General features: G+C 38.6%; 1 protein-coding gene across 1 annotated transcript in view; it reads left to right on the top strand.

The window, feature by feature from the left end:
• LOC135093281 (uncharacterized) overlaps positions 1-19,928 on the top strand; it is a 51,912-nt gene that overhangs the window by 2,582 nt on the left and 29,402 nt on the right.

The following is a 19,928-nucleotide window of genomic DNA, read 5'->3' as shown; positions in this document are numbered from 1 at the left end:
TGGTGGTAATAGTTGTTGTGGTTGTTATTACTATAGAAAAAGAATAAAAAATAGTAGTAGTAGTAGTAGTAGTAGTGGTGTAGTGATGGTGATGGTGATGGTGCTGCTGATGGCAGAACTAGGGATAATTTTCTCTCTCTCTCTCTCTCTCTCTCTCTCTCTCTCTCTCTCTCTCTCTCTCTCTCTCTCTCTCTCTCTCTCTCTCTCTCTCTCTCTCTCTCTCTCTCTCTCTCTCTCTCTCTCTCTCTCTCTCTCTCTCTCTCTCTCTCTCTCTCTCTCTCTCTCTCTCTCGCTCAGTTCATTATACAAGAGTAGGTACATACTGTAGTTTCAACCTCACCGTCCGTCGTGTTGGTTGGCTCCGCCCCTCCGCGTTACTCCACAGCCAAGAATATTTCAAGAGGAGACACTTGTTGCCCGGCTGAGTGACACAAACACCAACGAGGCAAGAACACTGTGGCACCTCTGACATATTAGAACTCTCGCCCCGTTTACACAAAGTAATGCATAATAAGAGCAGAGTTCTGTGAGACTTACTGTGGTGGTGGTGGTAATGAGAGTAATGATGGAATGGGTATATAGTTATGAGAATGGTACTACTACTACTACTACTACTATTACTACTACTACTATACTACCACCACCACCACCACTATCACCACTTCAGAAGACGCAGGCTGGTGTGGTGTATAATGCAGTATAATACACATCTCCTTGGTAACCTCTCTCCTTCAAAATTCCTCCCTTTTTGTTTTCCCACATCTACCTCTGATGCTGAAAATTTAATACCAGATCAGAGGTTTTCCCGGGAAGTCACTGATAGCCACGTAAAGAACTCGATGGCTGGTAAATACGTTGCCTGTATTTTATTGTTGCTTTACGTACGTGTAGATGGAAAAGCCTAGTTATTATATTCATGGTAAGGAAAGGAAAGAGTTCAATCTTGTTATATGTGTGCGTGGACAAAGCCGTCATGATCTTATTATTACTGGAGGTTGCATGTTTTCTTTTTTTAATATTCTCTTTTTTTTTTAACAAGAAATATTTCATATGCGCGGGGAGTAAACTGGCTAACGTTTTTGGGAATATCTTTCTATACTCATTTTTTTTTTTTTTTTTTTATGGTAGAGGGGTAGAAGTGGTATATTGAGCGGACATTCTCTCTCTCTCTCTCTCTCTCTCTCTCTCTCTCTCTCTCTCTCTCTCTCTCTCTCTCTCTCTCTCTCTCTCTCTCTCTCTCTCTCTCTCTCTCTCTCTCTCTCTCTCTCTCTCTCTCTCTATATATATATATATATATATATATATATATATATATATATATATATATAATATGCTTTTGGCCAGACTCCTTAACACGTAGAAAATTACCTGTTGCGTATTTGTCAACCCATTAAATACCATAGACGATTTTCAAATTATGATATAAAATCAGCAGCTGTTATTTGGAGTAAAGTAAATAAAGACTTGATTGCAGTGGACGAGTAATTAGAGATTATTTTTTTTTATTCCTGTTTTATTTGCGCCTAAATTCCCAGTTGTCAAATTAGTAAAAAAAAAAAAAAAAAAAAAAAAAAGAAGAAAAGAAATATGAAGTTTCAGTTGTATACGTAGTTTCGTATTCATCTCTCATCATATATTGCTGATTGTTTTCTTACGTAGCCAACATTTTTTTTTTTTTTTCATATCCACTTAAATTTCCATGTTCTAATAGTGTAATATTTGTTTAGCATCAAAGAAAAGGACTTTTTCAGGTACTGGTGTCTTCGGAGTGGGTCTTTTTTTTCAGCCCTTGGCCAGAACCCCTCTTACAGAAAAAAAAAAAAAAAAACCTCACATTTCACCTGTAAATCCCACCCAAGAAGATACCTTCATAAAAGCTCCACCCAAAATAATCACCTCCATGATAAACTATCCCAACCTAGGGTAACCTAACTTTATTTTATTTATCAGTGGAAAGTTTTTTTTTTTTTCTTTCTCTCTTCTTTTTTGGATGGGGAAATCTTATGAGTGAAATATTCGTGTGAGAAATTCATTTAGGGGACATTAAGCAATACGCCACGAAGAAGAAGAAGAAGAAAAAAAAAAGAAGAAAAAGGAGAAAAAAAAGAAGAAAAAGGAAAGAAAGAAAAAGAAAGGAGAGATAGAAGGAAGGAAAAGAAAGAAAGAAAGAAAAGAAGACAAAGAAGATACATCTCTGAGTCAAGCCACAAGAAAATCTGTATAGGAAAATTTACTGTATACATAAAAAAAAAAAAAAAACTCTGAGCCAAGCCACACGCGTGCGGCATCCACCCTCTGTACTGTGTATGCCCTGCGGGAAACTCCTGTGCTGTTGCCTCTCTCCCGCGGCCTTGGTTCAGCGCACATCCCTAGGAATTACCGCGGATTAAAAGTGGGTGTTGCGTCCGCACACTAACAGAGCCGTGCCGTGTTGTGGCGAGGAGGCGGCACCATTTTATGAGGTGATGCTGTAACCATTATCCGATGAGGAGGGGACTGCACGTGTATCAGATGAAACAAAGGGAAGGATAAAGAAAATGAGAGACTGGCCAATAAAAGATGCTGTTATTTTACGTTCCACTCTCAGTAAACAACTTAATGAAGGCGGGTCACTGAGGGAACGGTGAAAAAAGTAGCTTGGAAAATAAAGCCGGTCACCATGCCACGGGGAAAATGAGAGCCGGAGCAAATATAACCAGGAATTCCAATAACCTTCAATTACATTTATGTCCCTCAGCTCGTGATTGCAAGATGTATGATTCTTTTTATTCAAACCTTAATTAAAGGTAATCCCTTTTCATGAACTCTTGTCGTATGTTTATCTTGCAGTTTTTCTTATACCAACAGTAGAAAGAACAACAATAGAAAACAACACCAACAACAACAACGATAACAACAAAAACAACAAAAACAACAACACAAAACAACAGTCCCCGGCACTCAGTATCTTTATTATATCACTTGTCATTTGTCAACCTTAATTCCAGTCATTGTTAACAACACCAGCGACCAAAGAACAGTTCTCCCCAGACCTCCTAATGTATCAGACACGTGTTCTACAGTCTTTTCTAACTTCATGCACCCTTCAACGAGCTTTTGAGAAATTCATGTACTCTCGCGCCTAGAACGATTAATTACAAAAGAATTACATGAATATTAGACATTTTTCTCTTGTTTTAAGATCTGAAATATATATATATATATATATATATATATATATATATATATATATATATATATATATATATATATATATATATATATATATATATATATATATATATATAAGTATTTGATAGCTATTCTAAACAGAAAATAGCCGCTCGGTCCTAAATAATTCTTATATAGGTGCTAAAGGTATAGTAAAACAAAATGCCACATCTCAAACCCGTGAGGCGCGAGTTGCGTCAGAGTGTAATATACTAATATAATACATAAATTTGTAATACTTTCATCTCAATTTAAATTCATTTCTCGCATGGCACGTGGCACACAGCTTTCTTCCCAAAATATCTTTATGCACCATGTACTATTATAGAATCAGGCCATGTCATGTACTCCATTATTTCCAGGTATTTTGAAAAAAATCATGTACTCAGGGGTGCATCATGCACACAGGTCAGCCTGGGTGTACGATTTTTTCAGTCTTTTTTTTTTTTTTAGTCTTGCAAATAAAGAAAAAACGCGAAATATTTTATTTATTTATCTAATTATTTATTTACTTTTTTTTATTTATTTATATTTTTATTTAATCATCCAAAGCGCTAGTTTTTTTTTTTTTTTATGTAGGAGGAACACCGGCCAAGGGCAACAAAAATCCAGTAAAAAAAAAAAAAAAATCCCACTGAGATGCCGGTACCCGAACAGGGTCCGAAGCGGTATTCAAAAATTTTTTGGTGGGAAGGGTGTAAAAACTGGCGGATACGTCTCAGAATACTTAACTTTATAGAAGCTGTTTTAGCTAGAGATGAGAAGTGAAGTTTCCAGTTTAGATTATAAGAAAAGGACAGACCGAGGATGTTCAGTGTAGAAGAGGGAGGCAGTTGAGTATCACTGAAGAAGAGGGGATAGTTGTCTGGAAGGTTGTGTCGAGTTAATAGATGGAGGAATTAAGTTTTTGGGACACTGAACAATACTAAATTTGCTTTGTCCCAATCAGAAATTTTAGAGAGATTAGAAGTCAGGCGTTCTGTGGCTTCCCTGCGTGAACTGTTTACATCCTGAAGGGTTGGACGTCTATGAAAAAACGTGGAAAAGTGCAGGATGGTATCATCAGCGTAGGAGTGGATAGGACAAGAAGTTTGGTTTAGAAGATCACTGATAAATAATAGGGAAAGAGTGGGTGACAGGTCAGAAACCTGAGAAACACCACTGTTAATAGATTTAGGAGAACAGTGACCGTCTACCACAGCAGCAATAGAACGGTAAGAAAGGAAACTTGAGATGAAGTTACAGAGAGAAGGATGGAAGCCGTAGGAGGATAGTTTGGAAATCAAAGCTTTGTGCCAGACTCTTATCAAAAGTTTTTTGATATGTCTAAGCCTACAGCAAAAGTTTCACCAAAATCTCTAAAAGAGTAAGTACATCAACTTCTCAAAAGCTCCCGGAAAGGCCCATGAACTTAGAAAAGGTTGAGAACCACTGCTCTAGACTACCCAACACTAGACTACCTAGTAAAGTATCTGTTTCATACCGTATTCCGAAGTTATACCTTGCCACCAGTAAACACGGAAGGTACCGGCACGCCTCGGTTTGAAATATTAATGAAGGAAAATGGCCGCTCAAGACTCTGTACACAAGACACAAATTTGATGATGCTTTACTCTTAAAACTTTCAAACTTGGTCTTGCCTGCTGGAAACAAGAGAGGAATATCTGGAAATCTCCGAAATTAAAACTGGCCTCCATTTTTTCCCACCTCTTCTATGGTCATGTATTTCTTCTTCTTTCCTTTTTTTTTTTTTTTCAAGGGGGATAGGCGGAGCGGCAAAACAGTGAGGTATTTTTCTCCTTTCTTAAGTCTTTGACCGACCTCCTGCACACGTTAAGGAAATAAATAAATAAAAATAAATATTACTACTCTTCAGAATCACCACAAAAATGAAATGGAATAGATAGAATATTAGCCGCCTTTTACAGTATCAGAATGGACAACATAGATGCTAGAACCAATAAGCAGATCCTGTACAGAGAGATCGCAAGACGGTGAAGAGACGCATCTGATAAACTCTGAGTTCATATCCTCAAACGTTTCAACGTCTTATCTCGACTGCTTTCAACAGGCCCTCGTGGAAGTTATTAGGGTTTTCAAGGGTGATTCCGTGATTCTGATGATAGTTTAACAAGGCTTCTGCGTCATCAATAAGAAAAATACCCACAAGAACCCAATTCATAATTTCGGTGGCCTTTGAAAATAGTCCTTATAGAAACTCGAAATTTCGGTCCGGGTTAACAGTGATCTTTGGAACAGGAGTAAGAAAATGCAAGAAAAACAACATTGAGACGGAGTGCAGTTTAAGAAAGTTATCGTATACAAAATTTAATGTTGAGTTAACCAATAAGAAAAATGTCACGTGTGGAGTCATTTTATTTGAATTTTATGGAATAATTGGGGAAAACGTAAACCACCCTCCCTGCGTCCCATTTACTCGGCGGGCAGGAGTGGACACTGAGGCGATGCATTGTTAAGTTAGGTTAAATTAAGTAGGTGGTGTCAGGCTGTATTAGGTTAAGTTAGGTTAGGTGGTGTTAGACTGTGTTAGGTAAGTTAAATTATATACGTACTAATGTGCGTGACATCACTGGTAAGGTTACATCAGTCTTCTTTTCTTTGCCAGCAGCTTTGATTACCTTCATGTGGAATTGCTTATCTTGACCAGTTTCATTCACTCATTCGTACTGAAAACTTCCAAGCTTCTCTCTCACATCTTGAGAGCTCCACCTCTTCTTGGGTCTCCTCTTCTTTCTAGTAGTGATGATCAACAGTCGAGTAACATGCCGCACTCACTCACTCAATGGATAGCGTCTTCTCTCAATCTTCAGTTTTTTTTTTTTTTTTGATTAGCAGACAGTCTTCTTACGAAGACCGGCAACTGATGAATTGTCAGTATTTCAGAGAACTTAAGATTGAGGGAAAACGCAAATACAGTCGAAGTGAGCACTGTAAGGTAAAGGACTTCTCACCTTGACTATACCTCTATATCCATCATTATTTTAATCTCATAATTTTTTTTCCTTTAACGTCTAGTAAATCTATGAACCCTTAACGTGCCGGTATTTCACGTCCTCCTTATCTTGTTGATGGGCGGCTGCGAAACTGCGATTCGAGTTAATAACCAATCACCTTTCAAGGTTAAGGACAGGACAGGAAGTTATTGGTGCTGAACAAAACTTGCTATTACTTTCTGGAGATCCGGATCTTATGAGGACGTAAGGCTGTATCATCACACTCCTGTCTACTTCAATGAAGCGAGAATCATTCAGTATATTCAGTCTTTCATTCCTTTCATTAGTAAACCATGACTTGAACAACATGAACAGAAAAATATCAAGATACGTCTGCCAGTAAATAGGTAAACAAATTTAGAATTTGTCTGTTTAGGTTTTTGAGGAGTGGCAAATTGAGTGGGCCTTGTGTACCTCATTTTTTGTGGCCTTGCTCAGTCCCCTGCACATGTAAAATAAAATAAAACAAACAAGCACTGCGTACTTTCATACTCGTATAGAACAGCAAGACAAGGTTGAGAGCGACATAAGAACAGCGACCCTGAGATTTTTCTTCCCACACTTGAGCAAAGTATAGTTCATATCAAAGTTTGGATGCCACGTATGAATAATCTAGTCTGATCCAGTAGATGCAAACCCCGCGTGTGCCCGTCTGATGCCAGAAACTTTGGCTCGGTCTCATCAAAACCCCAAAATAGTCACTTTCGTCGCCTCTACCAGACATTTCAAAGAAGCATGAGTTCTTCTCCTTCCCCACCACTCTAAGCCAACTACGCGCCTACGAAGTGTTTATCTCCTTGGGAATGCTAACAGATCTCTACAGGCCCTCGCAGCTCCTTAGAGGCACTCAACTTCACGGTCCAATACTCAAGGCTACTCCAGGAAAATGAGACGTGCTGCACCTACACAGCTATTTACGTGTTTGTACAGTACCTCCTCTCACTAACGCTTAATTTCTCTCCCACACACTCAACGAACACTTGAACTCACCCACCCACCCACACACACAGATGATCTAAATGTTTACAAGCAAGAACACCTTTACCTGCTTCTCCTCCTCCTCCTCCTCCTCCTCCTCCTCCTCGTCCTCCTCCTCTCCCTCCTCCTCCTCCTCCGTCTTCCTTCCCTCCCACCATTCCCTTTCCTTTCCTTTCTCGTTTCCTCCACTCAGCCATTTAATTACCTCCCCAGTACCTCCGCTTCTCCTGCAACTTTGTTTCCGCCAGAAGTTTCCTCATATCTCCACCACCATAGAGACTGGATCTGCATTCCGTCCCGCTTCGTCCTCGCCCAATAACCTTCGCCTCACCCTTCCCACCAAGACAACCGGAGGAGCGAGCGAAGGTTACTGGCATTCTGGCAGCGACTGGTGGCGGGATTCACTCACTAATATTTATTTTTCGTTTGCTTTTTCCCGTGGCTGGCTGTGATGTGTGACGTCGTAACCCAAATATCTCCTCTAATTTGTTGGGTATTGTTGTATTGCCTCTGACGTCATGCCTCGTGTTGCGGTGGAGGGTAAATCACTTGCTTGCGTGTGGTACAATGTGGGTGGCAGTCTCGGCGTAGGATACCTCCTGGCGTGGCTCCTTAGCGTTGTGAGAGGTTAGGATGATCTTTCTAGTGTAGTAATTGGTTCAGCGCTGCGGGTGTCACCTTTCCCCGTGCACCTGTGACGTGGGTGTGCTGTGTGTGTATGGGGTGGTAAATAGTCATCGGTGAGAGAGAGAGAGAGAGAGAGAGAGAGAGAGAGAGAGAGAGAATTGTGTTTTGTTCCCTGTTGTCTGTCTTTGTTCGTGACGGTTTTTGTTTTCTCTGCGCTGCCTGACCATTATCCGGATAATGTGTGTGTGTGTGTGTGTGTGTGTGTGTGTGAGTGTGTATGTGTCTGTGTGTGTGTGTGTGTGTGTGTGTGTGTGTGTGTGTGTGTGTGTGTGTGTGTGTGTAATAATAATAATAATGACGACAACAACAACAACAACAACAACAACAAGAACAACAACAACAACAACAAAAACTACAATAGTAGTAATAGTAATAATTAATAATAATAATTAATAATGATAACAACAATAATAATAATAATGATAATAATAGTAATAATAATGATAATAATAATAATAATAATAATAAAGATAATGATAACAATGATGAAATTATAACGATAACATTGCTGCATTATTTACATGGACAACTATACACGTACAGTTTGAGTAAAACGGAGACGTAAGAACATAAATGAAGCTGCAAGAACCCATCAGAAACCCTGTAATCAGAAACGCTTTTCTCTCTCACCACGACTACTTTCCAAGGCCACATAAATGATTAGCCGGATTCTTAAGAGTGTTTATCCTGTTAATTATTTATAAATCTTGTAAATCCGTCAAGATAATCATAGAATCACCCTTCAATTCCGTGTTACTTCATACTAAGCCTTTTGGAAGTAATGGAGGTGCGGCGCAGAAGTGTTTTAGAATATGGCCCCTAATCGTGGCAGTCCTTGAATAAATCATACCTACACCCACTATCATCCCTGTCTATAAATTTATGTAGTCCTCTTTAACACAGTTAACGTCTCTTCAATACACAAAGCACCCCCAAGCAACAAGGTACAAAATAACAGCCATTGCTTCTCACGCAGAAAACATATACGCATAAACGCGCGCTATCTCTTGAAATCTTTACACATTTTTTTTCCTTATAACTTTATATATATATATATATATATATATATATATATATATATATATATATATATATATATATATATATATATATATATATATATATATATATATATATATATATATATATATATATATATATATATATATATATATATATATATATATATATATATATATATATATATATATATATATATATATATATATATATATATATATATATATATATATATATATATATATATATATATATATATATATATATATATATATATATATATATATATATATAGTTATATTATAGTACGTTGTCGACTATTCTGCGTTGAAAAGGATTGGTTTTATCCTCCAATTGAGCTTCATTAGTGTAAAAGCGCGGCACCGACAGAGGGGCAGACGAAGGCAAAAGTGGATAAAGCGAGAGTAGTAATAGACAGACCCTAGTATATAATTTTCACAACAAATTTAATGGAGCTTGCTTTTTTTTTCTTTCTTTTCCTTTTTTTTCTATTACCGCATCCCGTGTGTGTCTGTGTGTGTGTGTGTGTGTGTGTGTGTGTGTGTGTGTGTGTGTGTGTTTTGCCTGTCAGACCACACACCTCTCATCAAGGTCACCACACACACACACACACACACACACACACACACACACACACACACACACACACACTGACCCTCCACCTGCCCCTCCATCACCACACAATAGGGAGGGTGGCGAACGTTAAACAAACACACACACACACACACACACGCACACACACACACACACACACACACACACACACACACACACACACACATACACACACACACACACACACACGCACACACACATACAGAAAAAAAACACTTCGGCGTATCATTAAAAACACAGCACAATGCCATTATAAACCATTACAAATTGAACAACCTTTTTCTCCCAATTACCTCAGTGTATGAAGGAAAAATAATAGTGTGCCATTATGCTAATTCTGGTTCGCTTAGTCTGGTGTACTCCAAAGTCTTCAGCTGCCTTTGTCACTTGTGAATGGAAGGCCTGAAAAATATTCCCTTGTATTTTGCTATATTGAGGAGAGAGAGAGAGAGAGAGAGAGAGAGAGAGAGAGAGAGAGAGAGAGAGAGAGAGAGAGAGAGAGAGAGAGAGCTGATGGGTGTAGGGTGTTACGTGGGTGTAGGATAGACATGACTAGGCATACACTCAAATACACACACACACACACACACACACACCTGGCCAGTCCTCCCATGCTGCCTCCCTCACGCTTCAGTTTCCTCTCTCTCTCCCTCTCTCCCTCTCTCTCTCTCTCTCTCTCTCTCTCTCTCTCTCTCTCTCTCTCTCTCTCTCTCTCTGGCCAACCTTCCTCTTCTAACTGTTACATTATCTCCTTCCTCTCTGATTTTCCTTCTTTCTTCCCTTTCCCTTTTATACCTTTCATTCCCTCCTTTATTCCTTCCTCCCTTTTCTTCTCCTTTCCCTGTGTGTGATTTTCTCTTTGTTCCTCTTACACACACACAAACTCTCTCTCTCTCTCTCTCTCTCTCTCTCTCTCTCTCTCTCTCTCTCTCTCTCTCTCTCTCTCTCTTCCTAATACTTATTTTTATTCTCTTTCCTTAATGTTTATGCCATTTCCTCCTCCTCCTCCTCCTCCTCCTCCTCCTCCTGCGGCTTTCATGAATGTGGGATAAACTTTACTAATTACTCATTAATCATGTCTTTTTTTATTTCGTTCTTAATGGAAACGAAGCATCACATGTACGGAAGCTTCATGCAAACTAAGCCCCGTGTGTACCGAACTTTATGTGCATCAAACGTAGCCTACTGAATGCGTACACGTGACCTCCAGACTGTTGAGTGGAGGGAGAAGAGGAGGACGAGATAGAAGTAGGAGGGACGGAAAGAGGAGGAACAGAAAGGGAGGGTAAAAATAATATGGAGAGAGAGAGAGAGAGAGAGAGAGAGAGAGAGAGAGAGAGAGAGAGAGAGAGAGAGAGAGAGAGAGAGAGAGAGAGAGAGAGAGAGCAGTGGTGAAGTGAAGGAGAAGAGGAGGGGGGAGGAGAAAGGTAGGGAGGCAAGGCTGGAAGTGTAGAGAGATAGAAAAGGAGGGAATAGAGGGCTTGGGGGAGAGGAGGAAAGGAGAGGGAGGGAAGGAGGAAGATGTTGTCATGGTAACCGGTTCAGATGCTGCTCCTGGTCCCAACAGGCTATACCCTCCTCCTCCTCCTCCTCCTCCTCCTCCTTCTCCTCCTCCTCCTCCTTCTCGTCCTCGTCCTCGTCCTCCTCCTCCTCTTCCTCCTCCTTCTCCTTTCAGTTCCCCCGTCAAAAGGAAGAAGAGGGCGAGGGGAGGAAGTGAGGTAGAAGGCCAGTAGAGGTGGAGGAAAGCCAAGGCTGGAGAGGGAGAAAGGAGGGAGAGCGGGAGGGATGACCTGAGAGAGAGAGAGAGAGAGAGAGAGAGAGAGAGAGAGAGATGACCTGATTGAAGCGTAAGAGGAAACGTCTGTTCCGAGAGATGGGATGGGGAGAGTCGTGGAAGGTCAAGGTCAGGGGAGAAACTGGCTAATGAGCGGGGAGGGTGGGGAATGAGATAGGAGAGTAGAATGAAAGGTCAGACCGGGGAATGAAAGTTATGCAGTGAACACGTCGTATAAAGAATAGGTTTTTATTGATTAATTAGTGTGTTTGGTGTTTTGCAATGAGAGGAACGAACAGGGATTGATACACCCAAGGAAAAAACCGCTGTTTGTCACTTCATACTGAGCAGCATGTCAATGTATTCCGAGAGCGGTTATGGTTGACTGAGTTCCGAGGAAACTTGATAGCAGTGAAATGAAAGGGACGTAGAAAATAGACTATAGCAGAACAGGTATGAGAGTAAGCAGAAAGTCTTGTGTTACAGCGAGGCCGCAAGAGGGAGAACCCTGCAGAAGTTTACAGAAGTTTAGAATAGTTAGTGCAGTAGTAACAATGGAAGACAGGAAGAGATGCATCACTGTGGCTTTCTGTAAGAGACCGGCAACAATCACTTGAACAAAGGAAGCTAAGATATACTGTAGAATGCAACGTTCTCTCGCCTGATAGGCGGATGAATCATTCGTTCTGAGTCATCAGTTGGGAGAGGAATTGTCAGAAACGCAGCCTTTATGAAAGCTGATTTAGTAAGCAATGAAATACGAAATTTCCGGTTAGGATAAATTGGTGAAAGTTGCTGAATGTTGGGGAATGTTGGGGAATGTTCTTTCTTGGTCTAGGGTGTTTCTTGTTATGTATTAGGGAGACCGGCCAAGGATTAAAAAAATGGGTTAAGAACAGGGTTGGAAAAACCCGGGTTTAAAAAAACGCACTGTTTTTTTGGGGGGGTTATTGTTTTAGGAGCTTTTATTTACTTCTTGTTTATTCTTCATATTTATATGTAAATCAGTTTAAATAAGCAATTAAAAAATAATCTAGAGGTAAAAAAGATCTGAAGTTTTTTTTTTCATGTGGGAGGGGCACCAGCCAAGAACAAAAACATACACCAAAAAAAAAAAAAAGTCCACTGAGGTGCTGCTCTTCGAACAAAGTCGAAAGCGGTAGTCAGAAATTACAGGATAAGTGTCTTGAAACCTCCTTCTTGAAAGAGTTCAAATCATAGGAAGGAGGAAATACAGAAGGAGGCAGGGAGTTCCACAGTTTACCATAAAAAGGGATGAATGATCGAGAATACTGGTTAACTTTTGCATTAGAGAGGTGGACAGAATAGAGGTGAGAGAAAGAAGAAAGTCTTGTGCAGCAAGGCCATGGGAGGAGGGGAGCCATGCAGTTAGCAAGATCAAAAGAGCAGTTGGCATGAAAATAGTGTTAGAAGATAGTAAGAAATGCAACATTGCGGTGATGAGAGACAGGCTGAAGAGAGTCAGTTAGAGGAGAGGAGTAGATAAGGCGAAAAGCTTTTGATACCACACTGTCTGAAAGAGCTGTATAAGTGGAACCCCCCCCCAATACATGTGAAGCATACTCCATACATGGACAGATAAGGCCCTTGTACAGAGTTAGCAGCTGGGGAGGAGTTGGAGGTGAGTGAGAAAACTGGCGGAGACGATTCAGAACACCTAACTTCATAGAAGCTGTTTTAGCTGTTTCCAGTTTAGATTATAAGTAGAGGACAGACCGAGGATGTTCAGTGTAGAAGAGGGGAACAGTTGAGTGTCATTGAAGAAGAGGGGATAGTTGTCTGGAAGGCTGTGTCGAGTTGACAGCTGGAGGAATTAAGTTTTTGAAGCACTGAATAATACTAAGTTTGCTTTGCCCCAATCAGAAATTTTAAAGAGATCAGAAATCAGGCGTTCTGTGGCTTCCCTGCGTGAACTGTTTACTTCCTGAAGGATTGGACATCTACGAAAAGACGTGGGAAAGTGCAAGGTGGTATCATCAGCGTAGGAGTGAATAGGACAAAAAGCTTTGTTTAGAAGATCATTGATGAATAATAGGAAGAGAGTAGGTGACAGGACAGAACCATGACGAACACCAATGTTAATAGATTTAGGAGAAGAACAGTGACAATAGAATGGTCAGAAAGGAAATTTGAGATGAAATTACAGAGAGAAGGATAGAAGCCGTAGGAGGATAATTTCGAAATCAAAGCTTTGTGCCAGACTCTATCAAATGCTTTTGATATGTCTAAAACAACAGCAACAGTTTCACTAAAATCTTTAAAAGAGGATGATCAAGACTCAGTAAGAAAAGCCAAAAGATCACAAGTAGAACGGCCTTGACAGAACCCATACTGGTAATCAGACAGAAGATTGTGAAGTGATAGATGTTTAAGAATCTTTCTGTTGAGGATAGATTCAAAACTTTAGAGAGGCAGGAAATTAAAGCAATAAGACGATAGTCTGAGGGACTAGAATGATCACCTTTTTAGGAACAGGCTGAATTTAGGCAAATTTCCAGCAGGAAGGAAAGATATATGTTGATAGAGTTAAGAACATAAGAAATAAGGGAAGCTGCAAGAAGCGACCAGGCTTACACGTGGCAGTTCCTGTATGAAATATACCTACCTATTTCCATCTATTATCCCCATCCATAAACCTGTCTAATCTTCTCTTAAAGTTCTCTAGTGTCCTAGCACTAACAACATGGTTACTGAGTCCGTTCCACTCATCTACCACTCTATTTGAGAACCAATTTTTTCCTATCTCCTTCCTAAACCTAAATTTTTCAGGCTTGAACCCGTTATTTCTTGTTCTACCCTGGTTGCTGATCCTAAGAATTTTGCTTACATCCTCCTTGTTATAACCCTTATACCACTTAAAGACTTCTATCAGGTCCCCTCTTAACCTACGTCTTTCTAAAGAATGTAAATTTAACAACTTCAATCTCGCCTCGTAAGGAATACTCCTCATCCCCTGTATACTTTTAGTCATTCTCCTCTGTACTGATTCTAATAGACCTATATTTTTCCTGTAATGTGGGGACCAGAACTGCACAGCGTAGTCTAGATGAGGTCTGACCAGCGCCAAGTATAACTTTAATATTACTTCCGGCCTTCTACTTTTAACACTCCTAAAAATGAATCCTAGTACCCTATTTGCCCTGTTTCTGGCCTCTATGCATTGTTTCCCTAGACGGAGTTCAGAGCTAACCATAACTCCTAAATCCTTCTCGTACCCTGTACCTACCAGAGATTGGTTGTTTAATGTGTACCTACAGTGTGGGTTTCCTCTATCTACGCTAAGTACTTTGCATTTATTGATATTAAACTGAATTTGCCATCTATCCGTCCATTCATTCATTCTATCCAAATCTGCCTGCAAGGCGATGGCATCCGATTCTGACCTAATTAATCTACCTATCTTTGTGTCATCCGCAAATTTACTAACATCACTAATAATTCCACTATCCAAGTCATTGATATATATTAAAAATAACAATGGTCCTAATACTGATCCCTGTGGCACCCCACTAATTGCATGATCCCACTCGGATTTCGAACCGTTTATTACAACTCTTTGTCGCCTGTCGCTAAGCCATGACCCTATTCAGCCTAACACCTTCCCATCTATCCCGCGTGCCCTAACCTTTCTCAGAAGCCTTTGATGGGGTACCTTGTCAAATGCTTTACTAAAGTCCAGATATAAGATATCATAACTATCACCATTATCTACTGCCTCGTACACTTTACTGTAAAAACTTAACAAGTTTGTCAGGCAAGACTTCCCCTTCGTGAAGCCATGCTGTGACTGATTTATCAAGTTATGTTTTTCTAAATGCTCCAGAGTTTAACTAGGCAAGGTACGGAGGCACAGTTTCAGAGAACAATAGGAGGGACTCCATCAGGTTCATAAACGTTCCGAGGGTTTAGACCAGTGAGAGCATGGAAAACATCATTGCGAAGGATTTTAATAGGTAGTATGAAGTAGTCAGACAGGGAGGGAGGAACAAGCCCTGAATCATCCTAGGTAAAGGTTTTGGCAAATGTTTGAGCAAAAAGTTCAGCTTTAGAAACAGATGACATGGCAGTGGTGCCATCAGGTTAAAATAGAGGAGGGAAAGATGAAGAAGGAAAGTTGCTAGAGATATTTTTAGCTAAGTGCCAGAAGTCACGAGGGGACTTAGATATTGAAAGATTTTTACATTTTCTATTAATGAAGAACAGACACTTCTTTAGGTCATGCTGATACAGGTTGGTCCGGTTGGACAAGGCCTGTGTTAACTTGTACTATAAAGGAAATGAACGGATCAGGTTTGACTACTTTTACATCTTTTTATGTATATGTACATATATAGATTTTATTTTGTCAATATGACATAGAAATATTTTTTTTATATGTAACTTAAAAAGAGAAAAACCCACTAAGGCTATTTTTAGTTTTTTTTTTTTTTCTTTCTTTCTTTCTTTCTTTTTTTTTTTTTTTTTGTCAACCTTGGTTAAAGTACAGACTATTGATAATGCCGTTCCCAAGAAGAAGCAAGAAAGAGGTGTTACCGGACGAGTCACAGTTCTCCAGGAAGGCGCGTGCAGCTACTTGACAAGCGAAGGAATTAACCCTTTCACTCTTGGATAACTTTCTCCTCCTTTAACTTTTAAGCACTTATTTTAATACTAGAAGCTCTTAAATAATTTTATAGGCTATATAACATAAAAAGAATATATATATATATATATATATATATATATATATATATATATATATATATATATATATATATATATATATATATATATATATATATATATATATATATATATATATATATATATATATATATATATATATATATATATATATATATATATATATATATATATATATATATATATATATATATATATATATATATATATATATATATATATATATATATATATATATATATATATATATATATATATATATATATATATATATATATATATATATATATATATATCCTATTCTCTCTTGTTTTTCTTTTATGTGTGTCTTTGCAAACAAGTCTTTACAGTGCTTTGAATGTTAACTTGAGTATACCAGTAAAAGAGTTAGGATGATGATGCTACTACTACTACTACTACCACTACCATTACCACTACTATTCTTCTCTTCAACTACTACTATTTCTACTACTACTACTACTACTACTGCTGCTACTACTACTACTACTACTACTACTACTACTACTTTTACTACTACTACTACTACTACTACTACTACTGCTACTATTACTACTACTACTAGTACTAGTACAGCGATTAATAATGATAATAATAATAATAATAATAATAATAATAATAATAATAATAATAATAATAATGATAATAATAATAATAATATTATTGTTATTATTATTATTATTATTATTATTATTATTATTATTATTATTATTATTATTATTATTATTATTATTATTATTGTTATTATCGTTATTATTATTGTTATTATTATTGTTACCATTATTGTTGTTATTATTATTATCATTATTTTTTTTACTGCTACTACTACTACTACTACTACTACTACTACTACTACTACTACTACTACTACTACTACTATTACTACTACTACTACCACCACCACCACCACCACTACAACCAACTCTCCCATTAGTTCACTGCTTCCTAAACAAAATAAAACATGCAGACTTTTTGTTCTTTTGTATTGTTGTCGTCCAGTTGCTGCTAAAAGCCTTCTATTATTTCTTCAAAAGCAAGTTTCTGCGCTCCTTTGTGATTAATTGATTCTCTCTCTCTCTCTCTCTCTCTCGAGAGAGAGAGAGAGAGAGAGAGAGAGAGAGAGAGAGAGAGAGAGAGAGAGAGAGAGAGAGAGAGAGAGAGAGAGAGAGAGAGAGAGAGAGAGAGAGAGAAAATTACCTCTAGTAAAAAGTGCCATGCTATAGGTGAAGTTGGAGTGAAGTCAGGCGTGTAACGAAGCGAGACAGACAAGGTAAGCCAAGGGTTCGGTGACTCTCTTAGCATCCGTCCAGCCACAGTCATCGTCAGAACCCTAACAAAGCGGATACCTATGGCTGCTTGTGTTACTTCGGCACTAGACTCATTTTCCTTGATATTATACCCTGGAGCACGTTACCATCCACCGCCGGGAATGAAGCGATGTCGTGACCTTTGAATAGCACAGGAGCCACACTTCATCCCATCCCGCCTCATCTCTCATTCCCGCGCGCATTGTGTCCACATTATCAGCCTGAATTGCTCTCTTTCTGCCTTCCCCCCAGTGTAGGTGTTGCCTTCTGCGTGTCGCAAATTTCTTGCACAAATAGATAAGTAAATGGTTTTGTCACGTGTGAGTTATCATTTTTATTTTATACAAATTTACGGCAGTTAAAGCTACACGGCTTTTAGTATAACTGCTCAAAAAGCCTGCCCATGAAACCAATATAAGAGGAAGATAATGTCTGAATTATGACTAGTTAGTAAATCTTGAAGGACATAAAGATGTATATCACCTTATAGAGTTTTAATAGTTTCTGCTCTATCTGTTCATTTCTTCTGTGCAAGTGTCGAGGTATTCATCTCTAACCAATCAGCCTAACGGTGCAGTGCTCCCCTCGCGGCCTAAAGGTTTTGAGTGCGATTCAGTTTAGTCTCACAGCAATTCCTTGATGGGAAAGGAAGTGGTCTCCTGCAACCCAGACCATCACTATATTATGACCTTGTTGCAGCGCCATGATCCAATTTACTTTTAATTTGTTTATCTCTTATCCAAGATTTTTAGACAGGTTAGAAACTTTCATTATGCTTCAATGTTCTCCGTACAAATGAATAGATAGAAAGATAGATGGATAAATAGATAAATACATATTAGATAGATAGGTGAATAGGTAGGAAGGTAGGTAGGGTGGTAAATAGGGAGGTAAGTAGATAGGTGGATAAATAAATAGCTAGATGCATCGATAGACAGATAGATAGATAGATAGATAGATAGATAGATAGATAGATAGATAGACAGATAGATAGATCAGTAGATAGGTAGATAGATAGGTAGATAGATAGATGGATAGATAGATGGATAGATAGATAGATAGATAGATAGAGAGAGAGAGAGAGAGAGAGAGAGAGAGAGAGAGAGAGAGAGAGAGAGAGAGAGATGAATAGGTAAATAGATCATTAAGTAAATAAGGAAACAAATAAATAAATAAGATCCACCTCATGGAGTTTTAACAAAATCAGCCGACAGTTTCCATGAACGATGATCAACCTGTGGTGTGCCCCGGAGTAGCACCGCCCGATGCCTCACCAGCAGTACTAGTAGTAGAAATAGTTGCCGGGGATATGCCTAGGAGGAGCAGCGGGGCGCCCTCTGGTGGTCAGGCTGCGTGAGGCTGTCCTGCGCCTGGTGGTAGATAGCGCCTGAACACAACATACATTCTCCTTATACTATAGCGAAATACAGTCATTTATAGCACCTAATAGCGTTTTTGTGCCATATATTAATCAGGAAAAAAAGCACACAACATTTATTTTTTTCAATATTGCAGTAACAGTACTTTATGGAAAATTTGAGTAAATCCCGTATCAAAAGTACCTCGATTAAAATCCAGAAAAGGTATCCTGCTTTTTTCGCTTAACATGCTGGAATATTGCAGTAACTACGGGATACTTTATGGAAAACAAATCAATTATGTATGTAAAGTACTCGTACCTCGATTTAGCGATGAAATCCAATCACAATTTAGGGTAATAAAAAAATCACCACCAGGTATTACAAAGACCAAAGCAGTGCGGTACATGACAGCCTGTTGAGTGCCGGTACAGCTCCATAAATGTGTGAATCTTAAGGCCTGCTACGCTCCCTGGTAAAGCTGCAGACTAGGCGGAGAACACTCTCCTCTCTTAGCACCTTACTATAATATGAAAGCTGGTAAGTTTTTGCCGTAGACTTATAGAAAATACGACACGCTGTTACGGAGCATAATTCTGGTGCGGGATATCTGAGGAAGTTTGAAAAAAAAATTTCTGAATCTGCATACGTATTTGCATTAGATCCATTTCATCACATAACCAGTTGTTTCATTGTCTAAGACCTGCCTTTCTTTTAAATTTCTTTGATCTCTTCTGATATTTTTTTTTCCGAGGTATTATGTGAACAAACACACAAGCAGGAGTGAATAAAAAAAGAAATGAAAATAAGTAGATAAAAGCGAACAAACTGACACGAATATGGGATAAATAAAAAGTAAACAGGAATTCTTCAGCTGATAATGGAGGTTATTTGCTTTTTTCTTTCTTTCTTTCTTTACTTTTTTTTTCATTTAAAGAATACTATCAGTAGAGAAAAGTTGAAGAGCTTCGTTGTGTTTCATTACTCCCAAGTCGAAATTCCGTAAGTGAAAACATCAAACTCATCACGATAAATTAGCTCCACACAAAGATAATTAGTTGATAATCAAATATACTACCTGTTTTACTCATCTTTGTGTGAGTGTATCGCCGTAATGCCATTAATGTCTTCAATCGTTTTGCATGGAAACCTTTTTTTCTCTCATTCTCTATTACAGCCACTTTCTTTTATGCACTACACAGTAATAGAAGTGGACTGAATA

The sequence above is a fragment of the Scylla paramamosain genome, chromosome 3 (assembly GCF_035594125.1).
Source record: "Scylla paramamosain isolate STU-SP2022 chromosome 3, ASM3559412v1, whole genome shotgun sequence".
NCBI classification, from domain to species: domain Eukaryota; kingdom Metazoa; phylum Arthropoda; class Malacostraca; order Decapoda; family Portunidae; genus Scylla; species Scylla paramamosain.
This window is presented reverse-complemented; position numbering and strand designations above follow the sequence as displayed.